General features: G+C 38.1%; 1 protein-coding gene across 7 annotated transcripts in view; it reads left to right on the top strand.

Moving 5' to 3' along the window:
- BICC1 (BicC family RNA binding protein 1) overlaps positions 1–25,731 on the top strand; it is a 271,309-nt gene that overhangs the window by 158,279 nt on the left and 87,299 nt on the right. The gene's annotated exons all lie outside the window — the stretch shown is intronic.

Below are 25,731 nucleotides of genomic sequence, written 5' to 3' on the forward strand. Positions count from 1 at the left end.
TAATAGCTATTTTCTTTTCCCTATACAGGAAACCTTAGGTTTCCTTTCTTGCATGATTCTTCTTTTCATCTGTCAAACAGTAATGAACCCAGTACATTTCTCTTTTAGGCTGAGCATTTCCCTTGTGTGGCCTTTCTTTCACTTTATCCTAGAACACCCCACCCAGTGCATGGTTGGTCAGGAATACAAATACGGGCACCTTTATTTTCTTCCCAGGTTACATAGTATTTTTAAGTGACCTGCCAGTGTATATTTATGGATAGTTGTTCAAAGTATGACCTTAGTCTCAATAAACTTTGTTGTGTATACTTCATTAAAAGATACATGTCATTAGGAGATAATGAGAGATACCATCAAATAGTTCAGAAACAGTGTTTGTGCAAGCCAGACATTATCTGTTGTGATCCAGCTTTTTTGTTGTTGCTCTTTAGTTTCATACTTGCTTCTCCTTCTATCTATGACTTTTATTGCTAAATAATACTAAACAGTGAAAGATTTCTCTGCTTCTTTTCTTGGTTTAGTTCAGATTCCCATCTTTTAATCTCATTATTAGTTATTCATCACATGGAATGTAAATTATTTTACAGTTATTGTGAGGATGAGCTGGACTCCATGGACTGGGATTTCTGCAGAAACTCTGCTCTTGTTACTTTCTTGTTTCTGATTGTAGTGGCAAGAAAGGGGAAGCCTGTGGGCTAAACAGTCATAGGAAGACATGTGAATTTCCAAGTGTGATTATGTAACTTCGTACATGCCTTGCACTTGCCAAGGGTTATAGGATATAATCTCAATCTTCAGTGTGTTGAGAGGTTTTACACTTATTATGCTGAAGAAGGAATTACTTATTAGTGGGTTATCTACCTGTTTGGTTGTTTGTAGCCAGTTTAAAAATCCCTGGCCTACTACTTGAATAAATTGGAACTTGAACATAAATTGGATTCTTTTCCCTATTGTCAGGTAGTTTTACTTAAAGAATGAAATGAACTTCATTACAATTCTATTAAAAATGTAATTTGATCAGTCTCCAAAGAAAACCCGCAAGGAAACATGAATGTTTAAATGATTCCAAATAATTTTGGATGGCTTATTCTCTTGCACTACCCACGCTATGTTTTTTCCCCCTACTATCATAAGAAACTGGGAATTGATTAATTTTTTATTCAAAATGTGGTTACAACTTTAGAGATTTTAGATAATAGGGAGATAAATAGATGAAGTTAATGTTTTAGTTTCCAGTCATTGACACACTTAACCATTCACAATGACCAACTATATTGACCACATTTTGATTATATACGTTTTGTTTTGAAAATAAAGATATTTCAGCAGTACATTTTGAGGACATTTAGCATAATTTGCCCATGGTTAAAGTCAACTTTTGGAATTATGCCTAAGAATTGATCCCTCCAGGCCTATGTCTACAGACATCATTTTATTTTCCTATTATTTATGAAGTGCTATGAATGTATACAGTATTGTATGATGAGCAGAATGTGCCAAAAGAGAAAGACTGAGCCCAAGGAAGGGAGAAAAAAAATCAAGTTTTCCTCAGAGGAATTTATGGTTCAGAATTTATTTGAGCTGCTCTTACTACTTAAACACACAGCTGCTGAATCAGTTTTTGGCTAACATCCCTGATATGTGTATTCGTATATTAATTTTAAAATGGTTAAATTCAGAGATGAAATTTGTTTGATTATAATTTATAATAAGTAGAAATAAAATGAAAATGACAGAAGGATCTTCAGAAGGTAATTCTTTAATTTGATGTGGATCTCTACCTCAGAATGTTGTATGGAAAACAGTCTTTATTTTAAACCTTCTTCATTCTGGGATCCCTGGGTGGCACAGCTGTTTAGCGCCTGCCTTTGGCCCAGGGCGCAATCCTGGAGACCCGGGATCGAATCCCACGTTGGGATCCCGGTACATGAAGCCTGCTTGTCTCTGCCTCTCTCTGTCTCTCTCTCTCTGTGACTATCATAAATAAATAGAAATTAAAAAAAAATAAACCTTCTTCATTCTAAATTAGTATTATTCAGGAGACCAAGAATATAAATGTGTCTGGGGATTTGTGCCATGTTTTGGATGGTTATTAAATTCGAAATCCCATGGTGGTATGAAGATTTGGAATATATAGATAATCCTCAGATGATGCTAGAGAGACATGTAGGCCTGGGTTTGTGTTGTATTTTACTCTTTAGACTTTTGATCCTATTGGTTGAATTTTATAAACCTAGAGAGACATTTTTTATGGCTGCTGTTACTGGTCTGTCCCCTTCTTCCCTATTGGAATTTAGTCCTGTGCTTTATTTTTCAAGCCATCAGCCCTGTATCAGAGTGGCTGTGTGGCTGGTTTGATTGAAGCACTGGTAGCATGCTGCCCAGCAGAAAGGCAGAAAGCCAAAGACCTAAATTTGCCATCACTTAAAAAATCAGATTCTTCTCTGGAGATTCTGGTTCATTAGGTCTGTGGTGGGACTAGGAAATATATACTTAATTTAATACAAGTTCCTTTTATGGTTAAGCCAAGTTTCAGAAACAAAAATCTCCCCCTGTGACATAAAAATAGCATGACTTAGCTACAGAGGAGACGTGTTCAGAGGCAGTGGATGATAATCACTGTAGAAAAACAGATGCAGGCCCTTCAACAGACCCTTCTCTGGGGTAATGTCCATCTTCGTTTCCAAAAACTGCACTTTTATAGATTCATTAATTTTAAGTTTCTGTCTTCTTTGCAGTCAGTATGAATAAGCTTAGAATGATTACTATTGTTCTATGCTTGTGTGAAATACAGTTTTGGGTAAAAAATCCACCTGGTACTTGTCCTTCTCTCTACCCCTTTTTCTACTCCTCCATTCCTCTTTAACCATGTAAAACACAGTGAAAAGATGTAATAAAAATATTTCCATTTAGTAAGCATGGCATTTTGGGAAAAGGCATATTTTGTCATATAAAGCTCAGGGACTGTATAATTTTTTAAAATTGACAAGTATTTGAAATTATTGGAATATCGAGTTCTGATTAGAACCAGAAAGAACTAAGAATTTAAGATTCAATATAATGGACATTTAAATAACCAACTCTAGTGTTATCCTAGTGGGCAGGGGTCATGATTAAGAAAAATAAAGCAAAGTTTAGTCTTCTGTATAACATATTTATTTTGTGTGGAAGAAAACTCTTTCCAACTCTTAGATTCAAAATGCTAGAATATTCTACCTTAAATAGACAAATCAGAGGTTTATATCCACGAGGACAGTACTTAAGGACTAAGATGTTTAATACTGTAAAGCCTTACTAACAGAATCACTTAGGCACTCATTAAAATTTTGAAAATGCTATTCTGAATAATGGCCTACTTTAAAGTAAATGCAGCTTCATTAAAATACAGATAGCATTTTGAGCAAGTTTCACTGTTTGGCCAAACAGTGCCACACCCACCTTAAATAGATAAAAGTGATTTGTAATGAGAATTTATCACACTGGTGCAATTGTGCCACGTGTGATGCTAGAGAGTTTGTTCTCTTAAATATGGTAAACATTTTTCTTACATTCTTCCTTTTGCCCTTAATTTGCTCATCAGTCTCTTTCTTCTTAGACTGGTAGAGTTGTGAATGTGGGTGAAAATTGTTTAAAGTTTTTATGCCAAATTCCAAATAAATGTAGTCAGCATTGATGAAGCTTTATTGCCTTTCATTCTGGGAAGGAGTTGTCTTACAGAATTTAAGTGATAGAAACTGTTCTATGCAACTGTTTCTTTTATGACAGTTCAGGATGCCTCAGGATGATCAGGAATGAAAGGTGTGGCTGAATTGCTCCATGTATCCTGGGTTTGGAGGCGATTTGGCACCAACTTTGGCCATTCTCTTCCTCCGGAATAAACAAGAGGGTCATTAAAACGAGGCTTTATTATTTTTGGTTGCATTCCATTAAAACAAGTGGTATCTAATAGGAAATCTTAGCTTCAGAAAAACTGTAGACTGTTCACTTTATTTTTTTCCAGAGGAAAATGTTTTGTTGAACATACTTACACTTTTGTTGGGTATTCACATTGAACTGTTTGAGGCCTGTAACAAGTATTGTGCAGAGGGCAGAGAAGAGGCATGGCACAGTAAGCTGTGTCACAGTTTCTGATGGTGAGCTGTGACCTATTAGTACCTCGAAAATTATTTTAGTTGTAGTAACCAGCATGTAAAAAAAAAAGAAAAACTAGATTAGGAAAGAAAACATTAGAGTGTAAAAATATTGTTTTCTGTCATATTACATGTCACTATTTACATATGTATATAAACATGTGTATACACATTTACATGTGTATAAGTATTGCTAGGTCATGTTGTATAAGTATTACTAGGTCATGGTGTAAAATGATGACAAAGACAGATTGGAAAACGCTATTCTAGGTAATCAGTTCCCCAAAGGGTAAAAATTTTGTTCATCACTGTGTCTTTAGCACTGTAACCAATGCATAGTTGGCACTCAGTAAATATTTGCAGATTTCTGATACCTCAGCTCAACTCAATCATGGTTATAGTGAAACCACTGATACAGATGGAGATATAAACCACTGAGGCATGTTGTGTAGTAGAAAGATTTAAAATCATGGCCTTCACGCAGGAGTGGCGTTTACTATTATGAAAAACACTGACCAATGATGTCTTTCCTGGAGACCTTTTAAGTGAATGAATGTACAACATGATTTGTAACTGATGCCAGTGTGGCTAAAGCGCCTTTCAGTGGTTCTGAGTAGTGGAAGGAAACTTAGTGGAAATGACTTCATCTCTGTCATTCATGGGATGCCTGAGAGAGTGAAGCTCTCTGCCTTCCCTAGTAAGCTTGTAAATGAAACTTCATAAGATGCAGCCTCTTCTATTCCAGAGTTGTTGTTGTGGCTGTTTTAATTAGTGTTTGTTACATAATTGACACATCACCAGTCTTACTGAATACCTCTATTTGCTGAGACCCAGCTGGTTCCACACACTATGCTAAATATTTTACATACATTACCTTCTTTAATGACCAGAGAAACCTATGAGTTACGTGGTGATGTTTTCAGTTTACAGGAAACAAACTAAGGCTTGAAGGACAATAACTTGCCCAAGTTTTATATTTAGTAAGTAGCAACCCCAAGCTTGAACTCAGGTCTATTTTCAGAGCCCCAAATACACCTGGGTGAGATAGTACCTTTCTTTTTTTTTCTTTTAATAGTTTATTTAAATTCAATTTGCCAACATATAGTACAATACCCAGTATGTTTCTTAACGCTTTTCCTTGTACCAGCGTGTTCTCAGATGTGACGTCCCTTCAGTGGCCATAGCCACCCATGTACAGCTGATTACAATCACTACTAGTAATAATCAGTTTCATAATGCCTCAGTGCTTGGGACTTACAGTGATTTGAAAGTAGGCTATATTTAGCATAGCCTTACGCTTGTAGGTAACACCTCTTTTTTTTTCGGGGGTAGATTTAAGAAAAGCATGAAACCATACATAAATGTATATCATTTTAATATGCCTGTTTCCGAACTTTAACTTTGTGTTTCGTATCTTCATGTGCTATTTCCTTAGGAAGAGACTTTTTTATTTGTCATTAAACTAAACTTCTAAAATTAAGAGGAAAATAATCTCAGAACGTCTTATGAATTTTGCTTGCTTTTCTGCTTTTCAGTCTTTGAAAGCAGTTTCTTTGACCTTCTTAGGAGCCATTGGATTTCTTCTGGGGAGAAATATTTTTTATTTAACATATTTGTATATATTGTTAATGATGAGTGCTAATTGGGAACCAAGAGTAGGAATTCAGCCAAAAAACTTGATAACTTGTATGCAGGGTACTAAAAGTTACTCTGGTTAGAGAGAACCAGACCTCTCAGAGGAGGATGGAGACCTGGGATATTTCTAGTTCCTGAAGTTCCCAGTATAATTAATAAAAAGCTTATAAAATTAGTGTGTATTTTAAATATAAAATTGATTATACATCTCTTTGTACATGAATGACTTCATTTGTATACAGTGCTAAACATGTAAATTTGAGACCTTTTCTGAATACGATGTGTACTCTCACACACGGACACCCGCGTGTACATGCAGTCTTACAGTGAGGTGATTTATGCTATTTGATATACTAGCAGAGCTAAGGACCTGAGCTTGGAAAGCTGGCCCCCCTGTCTTCCCTCCTGGAGCCCCCAGGCGTTGGCTTATACGTTCATCTAACTGCTACAGGCTAGCCATTCCTTCCAGTCTGTCCTCTTTCTCCTCTACCAGGTCCACAGAAGATGGTTTTAGTTTTTCCACTAAGCCTGAAATAAGTAAACATATCTGTCAGTTAAAAAAAAAATGATTTTCAATTAACTTAATTAGAAAACAAATTTAGAGTGGAATAGAGGGGTGAGAAAATGAATGGAAAAAGTGAAAGCATCAAGAGAGTGAGAAGACATGCTAGAGATGGGAAAGAATATTTGCATAGGCTAGATCTGAAAAAGACTGTTACCCAGAATATACAAAAAAACTCTTAAAATTCAATAGTAAGGAAATGAACAACCCAATTTAAAAAACGCCCAAAAGACCTGAACAAACACCACACCAGAGAAGATATACACATGGCAAATAAGCATATGAAGAGATACTCAACATTGTGTGTTACTGGAGAATTGCAAATTGAAACAGTGTGGTACCACTATGCAATGTATCAGAATGGCCTAAATCTAAAACGCTAACACTACCCCATGCTGGTGAGGGTATGGAGCAACAGGAACTCTCATTTATTGCAGGTAGAAATGCAAAACGGCACAGCCACTTTGGAAGACAGTTTGACAATTTCTTATAAAACTAAGCATATTCTTACTATACAATCCAGCAGTTGCATTCTTTTGGTATTTCCCTAAATGAAAATTATGTTCACACAAAAATGTACACACAGGTATTTATAGCAGCTTTATTCATAGTCACCAAACTTGAAAGCAACCATGATGTCCTTCAGTAGGTGAATGGATGAGTAAACTGTGGCCCATCCAGACAAAGGAATATTACTCAACACTAACGTGATGAACTATCAAGCCATGAAAAGACATGGAGAAACCTTAAATACGTATTACTAAGTGAAAGAAGCCAATGCTCATACTGTATGATTCCAACTATATGACATTCTGGAAAAAGCAAAACTATGGAGAGAACACAAAGATTAGTGGTTAGTGATCATTAGAGGTTTGGGGGAAAGGAAGGGTGAATAGGCAGAGCACAGATTTTTTTAGAGCAGTGAACTTCTTCTGTGTCATCTAAAATGGTACATATATGTCATTATGTATTTGTTAAAACCCTTAGACTATGGGGCAGCCCGGGTGGCTCAATGGTTTAGCGCCGCCTTCAGCTCGGCCTGATCCTGGGGACCCGGGATCGAGTCCCAAATGAGGCTCCTTGCATGGAGCCTGCTTCTCTCTCTCTCTCTCTCTCTCTCTCTCTCTCTCATTCTATCTCTCTCATGTGAATAAATAAAATCTTTAAAAAAAAAAAAAACCTTAGACTAGGTTTTGATGTTGATGTGATACTGACAGTGGTGAAGGTGGTACCTGTGTATGGGAAGGAGCATGTATTGAAACTCTGTACTTTCCACTGAGTTCTGCTCTGCACCTGAAACTGCTCTAAAACTTAAAGTATATTTGACAAAATAAGGTCCTAGGTTCTGAGCACAACATTTTAATCAGCATTTTAAGGTATATTACATGAAAAAGATAAAGTTATATGATCCCTACTAACTCCTTAGTATGTAATTTTAAAAGAACCATAAAATCTCTGAAGAACCCGATCAAGTTTTGTGAAATTAAGAATGAAAGAAATACGGTTCAGCAGCGAATCACGCTGATATTCCCAAAAGGTGACTAGAGCCAAGTCTTACTGCTTCATCACTCACCTGCCTCTATGGCCACTGCCTTTCTTTTTGAGAGAGAGCTCTCTCTTGGTCTTCTTGTTTCTTGAACAGAGGTTTTTAAGTCCCTTTCCTTTAGTGAAGAAAGTGCCATCCCAGGACTCCTTCCACCTGCAGTTCTTTCCTCTGTTAACTCCTGTGAGGAGGAAGGATGAAAAGATTTATTTGCCTACCTTATAATAGGATTGTGCTAGGAGTGTTACTTCTGTTCTCTCTTAATCCTTGTACTAACCCCCATGAAAAGCTATTATCATTTCCATTATACACATTAGTATGTGATATGGAGAGAAGATACAACTTCTTCAAGGTCATAGAGTTTGAAGTGATGGAATTAGAATATAAACTTTGATTTCAAAGATCAAGGTATTTGGGGTGCCTGGGTGGTGTAGTCGGTTAAGCATCTGACTCTTGGTTTTGGCTCAAGTCATGATCTCAGGGTCATGAGATTGAGTTCCGTGTTGGCCCTCTTCCTCTGCCCCCTCTCCCAAATAAATAAATCTTAAAAAAAAAAAAATCAAGGTATTTCCTTCCAGTCCATAAGCATGCACATAGGTGGTAAATAAGGTGTGTTTGGTCACTAAAGGAATGATATTCCACACATTCACTTAAGAAAACTCAGAATATGTTTAATTATCTTCAAGAGGAAGGGCAATCCTAACTCCTTATCCACATTTAGAAGCATACTGGATGCTGCATCCAGTAACCTGCTGCTGATTTTTTTAAAAGATATTATTTATTTATTAATGAGAGACACAAAGAGAGAGAGACAGAGACATAGGCAGAGGGAGCAGCAGGGGAGCCTGATGCAGGACTCCATCCCAGGACCCCAGGATCACGCCCTAAGCCAAAGGCAGATGCTCAACCACTGAGCCACCCAGGTGCCCCAGTAAGCTTCTTTTAATGCATCTTTTTAAAACTTTCAACCTAGGTTTATTTTAATCATTTTTATGCTTTTTTTGCAGTATATTTCTTTCTTCTTCTCTTCTTTTGAACCCCACTAATGGTTTTACTGGAATTTATATACTTTAGGGAGTAGTAGTTATCAACGTAGCATAATTTTTTAAAAAAGATTTTATTTACTTATTTGAGAGAGCACGAGAACACAAGCAGAGAGGAGGGGCAGAGGGAGCAGCAGACTCCCCAATAAGCCGGGAGTCCGACACCAGTCTCCATCCCAGGACCCTGAGATCACGACCTGTGCTAAAAGCAGACACTTAACTGACTGAGCCACCTAGGCCCCCCTAGCATAGTTTTTATTTTTATTTATTTATTTATTTATTTATTTATTTATTTATTTATTTATTTATTTTTTAAAGATTTATTTATCTGAGACAGAGAGCATGGGGGAGATACAGAGAGGAAGAAAGAGAATCTCAAGGTGACCCCTGAGTGTAGAGCCAGCCTTAGGCCTCTATCTGCCAACCCTGAGATCATCACCTGAGGTGAAATCAAGAGTTGGATGCTTAACCAACTGAGCCACCCAGGCTCCCCAACCTAATTTGGGGAGCATAATTTTTCCCCCAGGATACATTTAGCAATGTCTAGAGATATTTCTGGTGTCACTACTGGGAGGTGGTGCTATTGGCATCTGGTTGGTGGAACCAAGGTTGATGCTAAACATCCTACAGAGCACCGGACAGCCCTCCCAACAAGAATCCTCTGATGCAAAATGTCAGCATGTGAGGTTGAGAAATACTAGGCTGGAAGAGCAGGCGTGACATAAGGAGACTGCTCTGTGCATAGCACTGGATCCTTCTTGGACCATTTCATGAAACTCAGTGTATGTGTAACTGGCTTCCTTTTACAGCCTTAGAGATAGGATAGTAGTGACTCCTGAAGGAAGAATGTCCAGTGTAATAGGTTGAATGGACAGAATTCCAGTGCAAAATAAACATGGTAGGATGGCAGGTCTACACATTTTAAAAGCCACTTGACTGTCAGTTTTAAATTGTAGTTTGTACGTCTTTAACTACTGCTTGTTTTTTTCCGTGAGTGTTTCAAACAGGGTCCCCAGTTGTGTCTTGTGGTTCCAATGCTAGGAAATGGACCAGCTACCCTCCAATTCCTGCTGTCTCTGTCTCTCATTCCTCTTTTCTGGAATATGTAGTTGTGATAACTGTGACAGTTTCTGAGGTTTGTGACCATATTTAAACACCATGATGGTGTAGTTGGAAACATCACTGAGCTAATCATGTGGCATTTTTTCACTGACTAAAGAAAATAACTTAAATCACAATGGCATTTATCATCATTTCTTCAAATGGTCTTTTTTATGCTACTAAAGCATGGCTTGAAGCTTATTATAACATTTTTATACAAACCTGTTTTATACAAATGTACTAGCAGATATTTTTATCAAAAGATACGGGAGAGATTTCAAGAATGAGGAGTTACATTCTCTGTATATGTTGTTGTCAGAAATTACTCTTAAAGCAAAATAAGTCCTACCTGACATAAAAATAAAATGAAATAAAAATAAAATGAAAACACAGCATATGTATGGGGGTTTTTTTGTATGGTTTTTGATCTATGCAAATAGTGATTTATTATTACTTTATGAAAATGGGTTCATTTTATACACATAGACATTTCTGCAATTGGATTTTTGGGTTCATTTTATACACATACACATTTCTGCAATTGGATTTTTGCTCCTAAAATGTATTAAGAGAACATCTTCCATATAAAGCACATAAGTAATGTAAGAAACGCCATTGTATATGTGTGGGTAAAGATATATCAGTAATATATTTTAACAGATCTGTTTTGATGGACATTGGGTTGTGTTTTTTTTTTTTTCCTACAGTGGTTCTTAAGTGTATTTTCTACTTTTACAAGCTTTTCTGTTGCAAAAATTCTTACAAGTAGAATTCTCAGGCCACAGGTAATGAGCAACTTTAATATTTTTTATGGTTGCCACCTTGTTCTCCAAAATGACTGTTGAACTCCTACCAGGAAGGGACTGGATTCTGGAAAAGACTCTTCCTTCCATCTTTGTCAACTGTGTGCTTTCCTATCCTTGGCCATCGTAAATAGTGTAAAATATGGTGTCTCATGCATGTCCTTACTTAATAGAAAGGCTGAGCATTTTTCATCTGTTCATGGAACACTTATTTGTATTACTCTGTGGATTGTTTTTCTTAACTTTGTGTTGATTTATTCATATCCTTTCCCTGTTCTAGTTAGTTGTTCATCTGTTTTTCTAATGAAATAGTTTTTTATTTTGAAATTTTTTCTTTAAATATTGCTTTCCTACTCTGAAGTTTAAGATTACTAATACTTCTCTTTAATTGTAGTATCGAAACCCCTCATTTTTTTACCATTAATTTTTAGATCATTTCAATTTCAAACTAGAAATAAATGAATTGGTCCTAAATAGTGATAATATATTAATTTTTGAAGGACTGTGGAAAAGTGCATTAACTTTTAGGGCATTGTATTTACAAAGTAAACTTTAATATTAGATTTTCAGTATTAACAGTATGTAAATTTTATATGCACATAGACACATGTATGTATATGTGTATTTTATGTGGCAAGGGATGAGAAATTTAAAAATTCAGTGACTCTTATATAATGTTATAATTTGTTTGCCTTTATTTCCATGATTTGGGCTTTGGATTTTGTATATTAGTAGGAAAAGTTTCTGAAAATTTTTCCAGTCTTTCATAGTCAAGGGAAGGACACTTAAATACATTACTTTGGGTTAACTTGCATTCTGTTTCTATGCTATCTACACCATTTCCAGAGTAGGATCCATAATTAAGAATATTTATGTTTTGGAATAATTTACTTCCTCTTCTCAAAACTCAGCTTACATGAGAAAACATGTTTGCATTGCTGTATTTCAGAAGTACCCTTTTCCTTTCTTTGGGTGATCCAAGCTCTTTCTCAAATCACATACAACACCAGGGAGTCCTGATTGATATCATTTAGCTTGGAAGTACATGTGAATTTAGGAAAGTGAGGCAGAAGAAAGGAAAGAGGACTTTCTGCCACCAGGGAGAAAAATATTTCAAATCAAGTGGCGTATGTCCCTATTTCCTTTGCTTTCACCATCAAATATGTGTATTCTAACCTAATCCCCTTGGGTTTTCTCCTTAGGTCAATGCCCAATAGATTTTTACGTCATAGGTCATGTAACACTCTCTCTTTCCATACCAGCAAAATGTAATAACAACATAGTCTAGGTTTGAAAATTCATTAAATTCCATTGCAAAATATTTTTTAGTTTTAAGTAAAGTTTGTTTCATCAGCATTGACGTATGTTCTGCTTCCCAAGCCCTAGGCCATCTCATACCTTTATATATGGTATGTCTGCTGCTGAAGGGCATCCTCCACCCTTCATTTTCCAGGTGATCAACTCTAAGTCATTCTACATCCATCACAGATGACATGTCTCCCTGAAAACCTTCACCCACCCTCCATCCAGATGGAGTTTAATGCTCTGGAGTTTAATACTCTTTAATGCAATAACTCAGTACCTTATCCATACTTAGTTTTTGGCACTTTTCATGCTTGTGTTATGTCAGCCTAGACATTTGCCTTTCCTTCTGGACTGTGAGCTCATGGACCTATGTCCAAAGCCAAGATGTGTTACTCCCTTCCATGTGCATGATGCCTGCCAGGAAGGTGGAGTTATGCATTATAAGTTAAAGTTTATATTAGCATTTAAGTTTAGAATAAATTTGAAATTACTTCAACAATGATTTAAGTCATTCTGGTATCTTTCAAATAACTTTTGAGAAAGTGAAAAATGGCTCAGGCAGTTAGCCCGCAGTTCCAAGTTGAACATAAATACTTCTCACAGAATATAAATAATCATACAAGGCTACTCCTTGAGTATGTATGAAGCAAGATGGAGACAAGGAAACTGCAACCACAGAAGTAATTAAACACCCTTCTCTAGTGACTGACATGAGTGATTGTTGCTGCTTTACCAATGATCACTCCAAGTCAGCTTTAGTCTTCTGCCTTCCAGGTTAAATTTGCTAGGATCATGAATTGCCCCCACTTCCTGAAAGCTTCTATTCCAAATCTGGCCTCTACTTTCCTAGGCCCTCCATGGAATCACTTAGAACAGATATTAAGTTCTATAATAAACGTATTGTAATTTCCTCTTAGGATGCCCAAGTTCCTTTAGTGAACTTTTCCTCTTGCGACAGCTAAAGATAGCTTGCTTTATTTACTACAAATGTGTTCCTGGTGGGATTTGGCTAGTGGGCACTCTAGTGAATGTTGGAGGAACTTAAGAAAGAAGCACTGATCTCAGTTTCTGCCCCTTGGATACAGGAGTTTGGCCAGGGCTTCCTGCCCTACCACTTTAAATGTGTTTTTGTTTGTTTGTTTGTTTGTTTTGTTTTTCTTTTAACCTCATTATTTGCCATCAGGACTAGAATAGTTCAGAAGAGGAGGAGAGTGGAAGCCACAACCAAAGAAACTCTTTAGAAAGAGTTGATAGTTCCTATGTGGATCTCAAAAGGACCAGCAGGGGTGCAGCATTCTGTATAGGAAAGGCTCAAAGCTGAGAGGGATCATTGCTGGGGGAAGAAAACAGGCGGTTTGATGAAAGGGAGAGTTGGAAGAGTTAGTGATTAGTAAGATGGAACTGGTAGGGCAAGTCAGTGAAGGCTATGACTTTACGAGAAGAGAGCCTCATCCACGATGCGGACAGTGGGGAGGTTGGGATGGGGGGTCACAGAAGATAATTGATAGCTATTGTAGGGTGGGATAAAGACTAGAAGATGAGTATAGTAGATTGTATTTGATGATGGTGAGATCAAGGAGACTTCTTAAAAGGTGAATCAGCAGAACATGGTGGTTTGACAAAAGCGAGGAGTTGGCTGCCATGGCAGATGATGTTGATATGCTTTTAGTGCACCCCTGAGTTTACCTGTGGTGGGCATTTCCCATTCACACTGACAGCTCCCCGTGTTAAGTGCTGGATTCCCGAGCTCCTTTACCAGAGCACTTTGTTCAGCACTATGGAAGCTTACTCTTCTGGTTCAGAGCAGCCTAGAAATGCTAGTGCTAGCAAGTGAAGTCTGGGGCAGTCTTCAGCCAGTGAAGGATTAGGATCAGAAACAAATATCCATTTTCCCTTTCTGTCTGTGGGACAGGTCTGAAGTACATTATTATTCATGTCTCCTTAGAATACCCAGGGGGACTGATTCCCAGCAGTGACTGTTCTGTCCCACTCCCTTCACTGGCTTTCTTTTCTTTTCGGTCATATTTTTCCTTACTCCCTAACAGGTGCTCCTTGGAATCACCACCCGAATGAACTATCTCAGGTAACACACAGTAACCCAAGTCCTTGTCTCAGTGTCTTTTGCAGGGAAACTCAAACTAAGATAGGTATCCTGGATGGTTGGGATAGTCATTATGCTTTGACAAATGGAGTTGGTATACTTTCTGTTGTTAATTAACGACACTGTTGTCTCGTTGAAAAAATGGCTTCAGTCATCCCAGGTGTATTTTATATGTCAGTGCAGAAATCCAGCAAAAATGATTTAGAGTTCACGGCTCATTTTGTGGAAAAAAAAATAATGCTTCAAACCATCTGCAAAAGTATTAAAATGATCCCAAGTGGAGCATAGGTACTTGAAGCCATTTCCAGGCACATCAGTTTGTTGTCAACAAAAAGAAAAATATATACCAACGGGAGAAGCAAGAAGAGAGAAGAATCTGAGAACCCATGATTTTGGCAGGATAGGGAAAAGAATGTCAGTGGGTCAGCAGGGCAGGAGCTCTGTGCTCCCTCACCTGGGTATCATCCAGGTAGTTTAGGAATCCCAGGCCATTGGCAGCGATACTGTGATTCCTCTGGTTAGGGAGCATTGATTATCGATCTCAGGGGAAAGGACCCAGCCATAGGATCATTTCTGTCCACTTGTTGTACTCTCTAAAATTAATGGTTAGTGATTTGAGCCAAGTTAGGAAAAATATTTCCATTACTAACAATATAGTTGTTAAGTGTGCTCTGTGGGGATTCTGAAATATTTACTTGACAGTAATAAGCATTAGAATTTTACTCTTTTCCTATTTTTCCTCATGATCACATTAGCATCCAAATATTTTGAAAGTCAGCCCTTGATGGAGTTTTATAGATAAATGGCACAAAAATTGCTCTAACTAAAGGAAGCTGTGTATCCATCTGGTTTCCATGAATAATCATACCTGTGTTCTTCAGAGTTTGGAACATCATGATGCCTGACTGAAACCACACAGGGGTGGTCCTGTCCATTACGTTCTCTGAGAAATGAAGCCTTGGCTTTCCTGAGATTTGTGTTCCATGTGAAACTTTAGAAGGGAAGGAATAGCATTTATTGGGGTTTATTCTCCTAAAATCTATTAGAGATACTTAATTCTATTGAAAAAAGTTTAAATCATTGTCACATTAGTGACCTTTGAGAGAAGCAACAGAATCTAGAAAGGGACAGACAGCAACTGATATTTAGGGGTGTCTACCTAAGAAAGAAATAATAGGTGGAGTGGTTACTTGACACAATCTTGAAATGAGTTTACTGTTTCATTTTTTTCTCTTTTCTGGAAGGATAACAGTTACTTAAGTGAATTAAGCTGGGAAAATACAGAGATGAGCTTGACACTAGAGAAAATAGGGTGGAGCTATTTTCTAGCGTAGGATGAAGCTACCTCTGGCAGGGATAGGTACAGGTGTCAGTAGGTGTTGGGGCTGGGTTAATTAGCTTCGGACTGTTGACCTCACTTTGTGACTCTTTCCACTGACACTGTGCTCATTTTAATGAAATAACTTCAATTTCTGGTTTCTTTAGTCCCCATTAGACTCTGTCAGATATGGTCATGGATTTAAAAACTTAAGTTATTGATTCTGCTAGGTACATGTTCAGTAGAATTCTTGGCTTATATAGTATGTTCTCAATAAAATATTTATTAAACTGGTTTGAATATATATTCCTGAGTTTGGTGAGAAGGAAGAGAGGAGAGTAATGATTGTGATAGATTTAAAGTAAAGGGGAAAAAATTGAGTGTTAATTTCCTTATTTTGATTAGTCTATTTGGAGATAAAGTCATTTCCTATGAATATAGGGGGATGATTTGAAGACTTGAAACCATGGAAGATTTAGAACAGCTTCTTATGGAAAATGCAATTGAGATGAATAAAAAAACCTGCCAAACCAAATTAGTATCCAGCTAAGGCTGCATAATATAGCTTTGTAGTTAGGTTGTTTAGGACACTTATATGCTTTTTTCCAGTTCTTTGACTACTCAGCCGTGGAAAATGTAGAGGGACCTGTGGTGGAAGATAGGTAGGGCAGAAAGGCAGAGATGAAGAATTTTAGGGTGTGTGATGAGAGGGCAAAATGGTCCACCTTGGGGTGTGATAGCTCGGGGAAATGTGAAGCCAGCAGGGAAGCTGGAAGGAGGCAGGGAACTGAGAATCGTAATAACCTAGAGAACTTATAGGGTTGAGAGTAGTCAAGAGTTGCATTAGTAGGAGGTTGTAGCCACAGAAGTTAAGTGTCAAGTTAGAAGTATTAAAAATGAAAAAATGAATGGTCGGGATTATAGCAAGGTCCATTTCATGGCTGGGTTTGTGGGTTACTAACGCATAAGCAGTTTTACAATTTAGTAATTCTCGGCACCTTTAGGATAGTTTAGCAAAATTAAATAGGATTCTTTAAAAAAGCAGTAAGAAATTTGTCAATGAGTTAAGACCAAGCAAGATGGAAACAGTTAGTGTCAATATGACTCTAGTTTACTAAATTCTATGTGATTTTAAAGCTGAGTAGCCAAGCTAATATTCCTTTAGTAATTGACTTTCATGTATGGAAGAATGACTTATGTAACAGTGAGCTGTGCTTTTGCTAGCCAGTTTTAAAATGTTACATGTGCAAACACCTCATAACTTATGCATGTTTTCCAGTGAGGATTACATCATAGGTCGAAAGAAAATAAATGCATCCATGGTTCTTAAATGTTACATAATCTAGGAACTTCATAACTTCCTAGTTACATAATCTGAAGTCATTATGTAATCTCATGACTCCTTACAAGGGGAAAAAGTTATATTTCATATAGAAATTCAATAAAATGATTGGATAAAGAACTGTGTGTGTGTGTGTGTGTGTGTGATTTTGCAAATACACAAATAGAATTGCTCTGACGTCTCTGGCTGCTTCTCTTATAGCATCCCAGTGAACATGTAGGTCTCCTTTTATTTCTAGAACATCAAAAGCTTTGACCTATGCCACCCAAAGCTAGGCACATGATTCCTTAGGGTCACAGAGAGTGTTCTTTACAATCTCAGCATTTCATTTTATTCCTGGCTTTTGACACTGCCTCAGTGGCCATTTATGCTCATCCTCTGATTTGGTTGCTTGAAGAGGCAGAGAGTCCGTTGACAGCTTCCAAGGTGTGTAGGGTTTGGCTTTCAGACTGGCAGTCCTTGGAAATGTCTGCCAAAGCCATGGCTGCCTCTGTCCTAATGCGGCAGACAGGTACTTTGAAGTTTTTGATTCTTCTTGTACTTCTGATTACTCATTGTGAGATCCAGCCTCCCTTGTGGAGAAAGTAGTTCAAGAGATGAGGGTAGATCAGAGTTTCTGAGGATCTTATTGCCAGCCCTGACTGTCTCTTTCTTTACTGCCTAGTGTCTCATCTGAACTCAGAAACCTGTCTGATGCAGGTGTAAGCTGATGTATACTGACTCTTCTTGAAATACAAGGGCAGTTTGCTTACATCCCTCCCCATTTGCAGTGTGAATTGAAGTCCTTTATAGCAATTTGGTGGGGGTGGGTTTTGGGAAACTTTAATCTAGTCATTTTTGTCTTTTTTAAAGTGTGGCATGGGGAGCCTAGGTGGCTCAATCAGTTAAGCATCCAACTCTTAATTTTGGTTCAGATCATGATCTCAGGGGACATGAGATTGAGCCCCACGTTGGGTTCTCCACTCAGCATGGAATCTGCTTGAGATTCTCTCTCCCTCTGCCTCTCCCCCCATGTGTACACTCTCTCTCTTTTTCTATCTCTTTCAAAATAAATAAATCTTAAAAAAAATTAAGTGTGACTTGTTTTCTTCCTGTGCCTGTTATTAGGTATTAAAGGCAAGGACACAAACTTTTCTTTTAGATTTTCTTCTTGCAAAAGTCGACCATACAAGACATGTGCTTTTGTGGCAGACTTAAATATGTGGGGCAGCAAGAGATTTTGCATAGCCTGCTCTTTTCTGTCTGAGACTTTGCTCTTTCTGGCAGTCCCCACCCTACTGCAGTCCCCTGACTCCAGGCTCTGCCCAAGTGTAATTCAGCAAACATTTAAAAACATCAAATTATCTCTCTACCTTCATTTTGTTTCAGGTTTCCATTTGGGCTTCTTTGAAGTACAGTTCATTGATTCTAGGTCCTAGCTTGTGAAGTTATCTTCTCTTTCATCTGCCAGTCTTTAAGAGGAGCAAAGTGGAAATATATTTTACTACTGGTATGAGCACATCATATAAAAAGGCATAAAGGGGTTACTTTGGGAATTAAGTAACATGTGTTTTTGTGTGTTTTCTTGTCTTGCCTTTACAAGTCGAATGATTCTTGAATCTTTCAGATTATGGGCCCCTGTCTGATACAAGGTACCTCCTGGTTGCCTCAGGTTTGGTAGTGTGGATGGCTAGTCCTAATGCTATAAATGTGGCACCATCTGAGGAAACATTGTCTATAAGTTCTTTGTTTCCCAGAAACATGTTTTTAGGGAAAAGTTAGCAAAAAACACTTTATGCTGAAAGTTACTGAAGACTTGCCTTATTATTGTTCTTTATTGCTGTTTTTTTATTTTTTTAAATATTTCATTTATTTGAGAGAACATGCACGAGAGAGAGAGAGAGAGAGAATGAATGAGTGAATGAATGAATGAATGAATGAATGAGCAGGGGAGGGCCAGAGGGCAATCAGACCCCCAGTTGAGCAGGGAGCCCGACATGGGGCTCATCCCAGGACTCTGGGATCATGACCTGAGCCAAAGGCAGATGCTTCGCCCACTGAGTCACCCAGGTGTCCCTGTTTTTATTGATGTTTCTTAATGTTGTGGGGAATGCTTACACACTCAATGCATTTAAAATGCCCTTTATAATTGGAAATGCCAAGACCAACTTTAATGTAGGTGTTAGTATTGTTTCTACTTATAAAATTTAATTATTCAAAAAATTTCTGGGCGGCCCGGGTGGCTCAGTGGTTTAGTGCTGCCTTCAGCCCAGGGCCTGATCCTGGAGACCCGAGATCAAGTCCCATGTCGGGCTCCCTGCATGGAGCCTGCTTCTCCCTCTGCCTGTGCCTCTGCCTCTCTCTGTGTGTCTCTCTCATGAATAAATAAAATCTTTAAAAAAAAGTAAAAAAATAAAAAATTTGTATTTTTTCATATTGATTAGAATCTGGTCCTTGCAAAATAAGATTTTCATTAGACTGAAAATTTTCTAGTTTAACCAACTTTAGAAAAATCAGTCTTTGCAGCCTTCAGTGGGATGAATTAGAAGTAAAATGAGATCAGATGACAAGCATGTCTATTTTCATCCAGGTAAGACTATATTAATGAGTTTAATCTTTTAACCTGTTTCAGTAATATTAATAATAAAGTAAAAATAATAATTTCTATCACTGATTGGACTAAGTAAGCATTGGATTGTGTTTTATAAATTATCTCACTCTTAGAAATAACAATTCTGCCGGGTGAGCATCTCACCTCAGCTGCAGAAATAGAGGCTCAGGCAACTTTATATGGTTACATAATGTCAGGTTCCCTGACTGATATACCTCTCCACTTCATTTGGTTCATCTTATTTACAATGCTTACAGTTTCTAGACTAGGGCCCTGGACCCTCTCTGTTGTATGCTCAGACGACACATGCATATGCTGAGCACTTTCTGATTTAGCAGATAATATCATATTCACGTGTGTAGCCCCCATCCATCCTGTGTCTAATACTTATACACTGAAATGAAAGTAATAGATTGTTTTCTTTGGAACAATTGGAATTGGCCCCCTTCTCACCTTTTTTTTTTGGCGGGGGGCATCATCTTGAAAATACACAGTACCAGGGAATGTACTGCAGTTACTTCTTCAGGTTAAATAACTCAATTGATGGTAAATATATTTTCATCTGTGTACAAAGCAACAAGTTTACCCCAGGGTAAATCAGATCTTCAGGCTGTTGGTATGTAAAGTAAAACTTTTTCTTCCTAGAATTTGGCAGAGTTGAGTCTAGGAGGAAAAGAGTATGTGTGTGGGTGGGAGATGGAGGAAAGGAGAAGCAGCTAGCTGAGAAATGTAAGCAGTTGTTTAAAAAACCAAGCGTAAATGCTAATCTTGCAGAGCTTTACAACTGTATCTCACTAATGTTAATGTTGGCTTTTAAAAGATGATAGAATTTGGTATTCTTTTCATTACAAAACTCCATTGAATTTTACTGAGAGAAAATGGAACTTCCCATGGGATAGTAATAAAATATGTACTTAATTAAAATGCCAGATTTTGCCTATATTTTATGCATTCTCTTCTTGAAGAAGCTGAATGTGTTAAGTGTGCAACCAGGTAGTTAACATGGCTTTCATACTTTCGAATTGCAAGAAGGATTCATAGCAAAATTTAATTAAAAAGTGGATCCCTTTTCATACTGAAAATATAGTCTTTTTTTTAAGATTTATTTATTTATTTGTGATAGACATAGAGAGAAGAGAGAGAGAGAGGCAGAGACACAGGAGGAAGGAGAAGCAGGCTCCATGCCGGGAGCCTGATGTGGGACTCGATCCCGGGACTCCAGGATCACGACCTGGGCCAAAGGCAGGCGCTAAACCGCTGAGCCACCCAGAGATCCCCTGAAAATAGTCTTTAGAAACTGGATTTATATTTATTTAGCAGCATATCTGAATAATATCATTTAAGAACTTCTTAACAAACTATAGGGAGATTGGATGGGCAATCATGATGTAGCTAAAATAAGCATAACCCTTAATTCTCAATATATGAATCACTGAAAATAAGACTTTGTGAAACAGTCACCAGCCCTTGAAGCAGTGTTTTGTGCAGAGTAGATGTTCAAAATGTTTGTGAGAGCACGTGTGAATGAATGGGAGCATGTGTGATTGATGCCTAGATCAATGAGTAGATGTGTGAATCCATGAGCTTAACACCTCCTTTTGCTGCCATGCAGTTATTCTGCTTCTCTTCCTTGTGTCCTTACTCTGGTATATTTAGATTCGTGCTCAGAAAACATGTAGGCTTCAAACTAGAATAATAATCCCAGGCACAAAATGCAAACAAATTTTGGTGGAGATTTATATTATGGGAAGTGGTGTTGGTAGAATGAAATTCACCTGGAATAGCTTCAGCTCACTGGACAGTCTGATGCCATGCAATCTAGCTTGTTGCAGTGGCTTGTTGCCCAAATAGCTATTACTGCTATTCTCTTGGTGACCTCTTACCTACCTTTTGAGATTCAGTTAAAGCTAAATAAGTCAAAATGGCTAATGGGCCACTGAGGTTGATGCAGGGTCAGTCATCCTGGCTTTGGGAATACGTGTCTGGCTGGCCTTGACTGTCCGGGAAAGACTTTTTCTTGCCGTAAAGATCTTTTACTGTAGTACAGGTAATGGTCAGGAGCCTGGTATCTTGATCCAGCATTGCATATATTGGGTTCGTGGCTTAGTTATTATCAGCAATGAAACAGTGGGCAGTAGGCTCATTGTAAATCTCTCGATTCCTCATCTGTAAAACAGAAATTTAAGTAGTAGTTACTTTTTAGAGGATTTGTATTGATGTCTGCCTTAGATAGGAGAAGCTATGCTTCCATCAATGGGAAAAGTCTTTGAGTATTGTCGCTACTCTGCACAGGGGTCTGAACAAAAATGAGGAAGATTTTAACACATAGCCAGGGTCATATTTAATTATTCATCTGTCACTGCCCTTCATCATCTGCAACTATTAAGGAGCCTTTCTTTTTGACTTGCCAACCTGGCAGGGACTTTTTAAGTCACTATTTCCATCCAGGTGCCAGTGTTTAATTAAACTCTTCAGAGTCTATGATCATTAAGATAAAAATGTTCATTCTGGAAAAGTTTGAAAATGCTCTCTGGTTAGAATGAGATTTTTGGCATGCTTTGGCTGTGGTCTTTGGCTATAAATTCCTGAAATGCTGACATAGTTGAATTTATTTTGTTTAAACACAATTGCTAACATTTCCAAGTATCCATATGGATTCGATAAATACTTTGCTTCTCCTTACTCTATATATGAACTGGGCAAAGAGGAATGATTATGATTCTGGGAATTCTGAACATTTTTCATTTAGCTTGATGCTGAAGTGAGTTGGAAATATTTCTGTGTCATCATAATTTTGTGGTTTCAAAACTGTTTGGATTTTCAGGAAATCAGTGGTAACTTTATAATAGCTGAGAAAAGTGAATTTTAAAATTCTCAGTGAAGAGGCAAGTGATCCGTTTTTCATAGGAAAAACTTTTTCAAGGGAATTTGCTGCCAAGTTGTCTGCAGTGGCTTCAGGCATTACTTGACCTTCTGGCACATCAAGAAATTGTTTTCTTTGTCTAAATATTAAATCAATATTTTAGGAAGACTGGGTAGTATATGGTATGTAGTGCAAGGGCACAAAAACATTTGGCCGTGTGTATTTCCACATCTGCAAGCAGATTTGGTTTCTGTAACCGCATCAGTCAAGCAGATCTTATGGAATGTATTTTCATTCCCTCATGGTTGCATACAAATTCTAGTTCTCTAGTAAATAAATTGCAGTGGCCTTTCTGACAAAGGTAGACAGTGAAAAATAGTATGAGGATATAGTACTTGCACCCTTAAGCAGAAGTAAATTGCTTTTTTGTTTCTTTGTGCTATGAAAAAGAAAAAAAATTTAGTAAGAGTTTCTTCTAAGTAAGTATTATCTATGATGTGATAGACTGTGTTCTTTTCATGGCTGTTTTTATTTCTGACTGCAGTAGATACTACTTGGAACTTGTAGTCTCCTGTTCAGATGCCCTGGTGGGGAGGTGTTTTCTTCTTTTTGCTTTTGTTACTGGAAATACTTACCCTCTCTGCCTTAGCTGCTCTATAAGTGGAGACACCTTCAATTATGACATGCTACACACTGTTAAGGCATTTTGGTGCCAGCCAAGCTTTACAGGGCACAGTCCTTACATGTGCATTTAGGGCTATCTAATGAAGGGTTAGTATTATTTGTGCTTAACAAGCATGTTCATTGAGATAGGAAAAGAAAATAAACTTTTTTTTTTAATTGCCTGTTGTATCTCTGCCAGTGTGCTGGGTCACAGCCACCCTGTCAGATAGGAATTACCATTCCCATTTATGATTGGGAAACTCTCCCACTAATTGGTGCTGGTCTTCAAACCTGTGTATTTTATTTTATTTTATTTTATTTTTTATTTTATTTTTTTTAAGTGAAGGAAGTCCTTCTTTTTATTTTATATATTCATGAAAGACAGAGAGAGAGAGAGAAGCAAGCTCCACGCAGGGAGCCCAACGTGGGACTCGATCCGGGGACTCCGGGATCATGCCCTGGGCCAAAGGCAGGTGCTAAACCGCTGAGCCACCCAGGGATTCCCAAACCTGTGTATTTTAGAATTTAAAGCCCATATACCACATCAGCCACCTCACTGGAATTCATAGTGAAGTGAAATACTCAAAAGTCACTAGTGAATATTATCAAGCTGGAAAGAAATTCACAGAATTCCAGTCTGTTGTCCCAAACTGTACCCTTTGTACAGTTAAGTCAGTGGATAAAAATGGATTTCTCCAAGGTACCTCATTCTTAGCCTGACTCAGGGTGGACCTAATATCTCCCTACCTGTATATCCCTTATCTCAGTTGCACAAAGATTTGTTCTTGACCTCTCTTTCTCTCACTGCCCACATTTCATCAGGACTAATGTTGATTCATCACTGTGTTGAGAGGAATGCCCTCAGTTCAGATCTGACTCCTGTGAAAGGAAACATGGTGGGAGAGGGGTTGGGTTAGGATAGGGTTGAGCCAAGACCCTCAGACTATGATGGATCTTACAACACCTCAGCTGGTCCAGCAGGAACGCTGGAGCAGAAGTCGCCTTTACAAAATTCCTGTTTTGAGCAGAAATGACAAGATCCTGATACACTGCTATGCTGGGGAGCTACTGGGGAAGAATGTGACGTGGGCTTAAAAGCTGAGGTGCATCCGAGGCCCTGCAGCTGAAGACAGTCCACTAGCTGCCATCTTGCAGCTGCTCTGAAACAGTGCCCCTGAGCAGCTGCCACCACTGTTCCAGTCTGTTCATCCACAGCCAGTATGGTGGGTCCCTGTTTATGTTCCACTCTAGTTCATCCATTATGCTACAGCCCTTTGTTTTCTTTTAAGATTCTGGCTTTAGGGCAGCCCGGGTGGCTCAGCGGTTTAGTGCCGCCTTCAGCCCAGGGCATGATCCTGGAGACCTGGGATCAAGTCCCACGTCGGGCTCCCTGCATGGAGCCTGCTTCTCCCTCTGCCTGTGTCACTGCCTCTCTCTTTCTGTGTGTCTCTCCTGAATAAATAAATTAAAAAATCTTAAAAAAAAAAAAAAGATGCTGGCTTTATTTAACAAATGCAAATAAATCAAAAAGTTGCTTCTTGGTAGCAAGAAGCTAGAGGTAAGGTTGTATTTAAAATGGATTTGTACAGGTCATATTAATAAATTATCCTTGGCAGAATTATGGCTTATTTGCTGACACATTTTAGGTAACTTGTACGCCAAGAAGTTGAGCCTCCAAAGGAGTTCTTACAATACTAATTGATGGCAACAGGGAGAAATTTTCAAATTTCTCTGGTGTGGGTTTTACATTGCTACATTGCATAAGATATTAAAATTCCAAAGTCTTATTTAAGGATTTGTTTCTTTGTTCTTCTTTTCTTTTATCTTCTTCTTTTCTGTCATAGTGTTTCACAAGAAAATACATGCTATGACACATGAATGGAATCTGTTTTATCCTCATGTAATTCCATATAAGAATTTTTTATTTTATTTTATTTTTTTTAAAGATTTTATTTATTTATTCATGATAGACACAGAGAGAGAGAGGCAGAGACACAGGCAGAGAGAGAAGCAGGCTCCATGCACCGGGAGCCTGACGTGGGATTCGATCCCGGGTCTCCAGGATCGCGCCCTGGGTCAAAGGCAGGCGCTAAACTGCTGCGCCACCCAGGGATCCCCATATAAGAATTTTTTAATGAATACTGTCTTATACTTCTAGTATTTACTATCTAAAGCCTAGGAGCATCATAATACCTGTACGACAGCCAGGGATGGATGCATAGTACACAAACTAACGTATTGTCTCATTACATCAGAATTTCAAGGTAATTTCCTTTCCATAAAAGGCTTCAGGTATGTCCACTACAATGCTCAGTAGGCCTCAAGGCTTATGAGTATATATACCACTATGGAGTGGGTGATAGGTTTTTTTTTTGCCTCATATTGCTCTTTGTATTCTCTTGTCTAATACTGTAATTAATAATCTTGTCATACCTTTATTTTAAACCCTTGAGAAAAAAATTTAAATATAAACTCTTGGGCTGAATTCCAGATGGGGTCCTAACTGAGTTGTTCTCAGTCTGCCTTTTAGCATCTCATCCCAGCTCACATTAGATTCCAGAGTTGGAGAACAGACTCTGAGAGGGAGTTTCTTGTGTAAGAATTTGAGGAGTGCCCTTGAGGTCAACACCTTTGGGAAGGAAGGGTGGAGAAGAAACTCTAGGGAGAAGTCGAGCTCAGGATAGTCCTAGTGCTATTCTCCCCTTCCCCTAGTGGAGGCTTTGGAGTTGGGA

The sequence above is a fragment of the Canis lupus genome, chromosome 4, assembly GCF_048164855.1.
Source record: "Canis lupus baileyi chromosome 4, mCanLup2.hap1, whole genome shotgun sequence".
Taxonomy (NCBI): domain Eukaryota; kingdom Metazoa; phylum Chordata; class Mammalia; order Carnivora; family Canidae; genus Canis; species Canis lupus.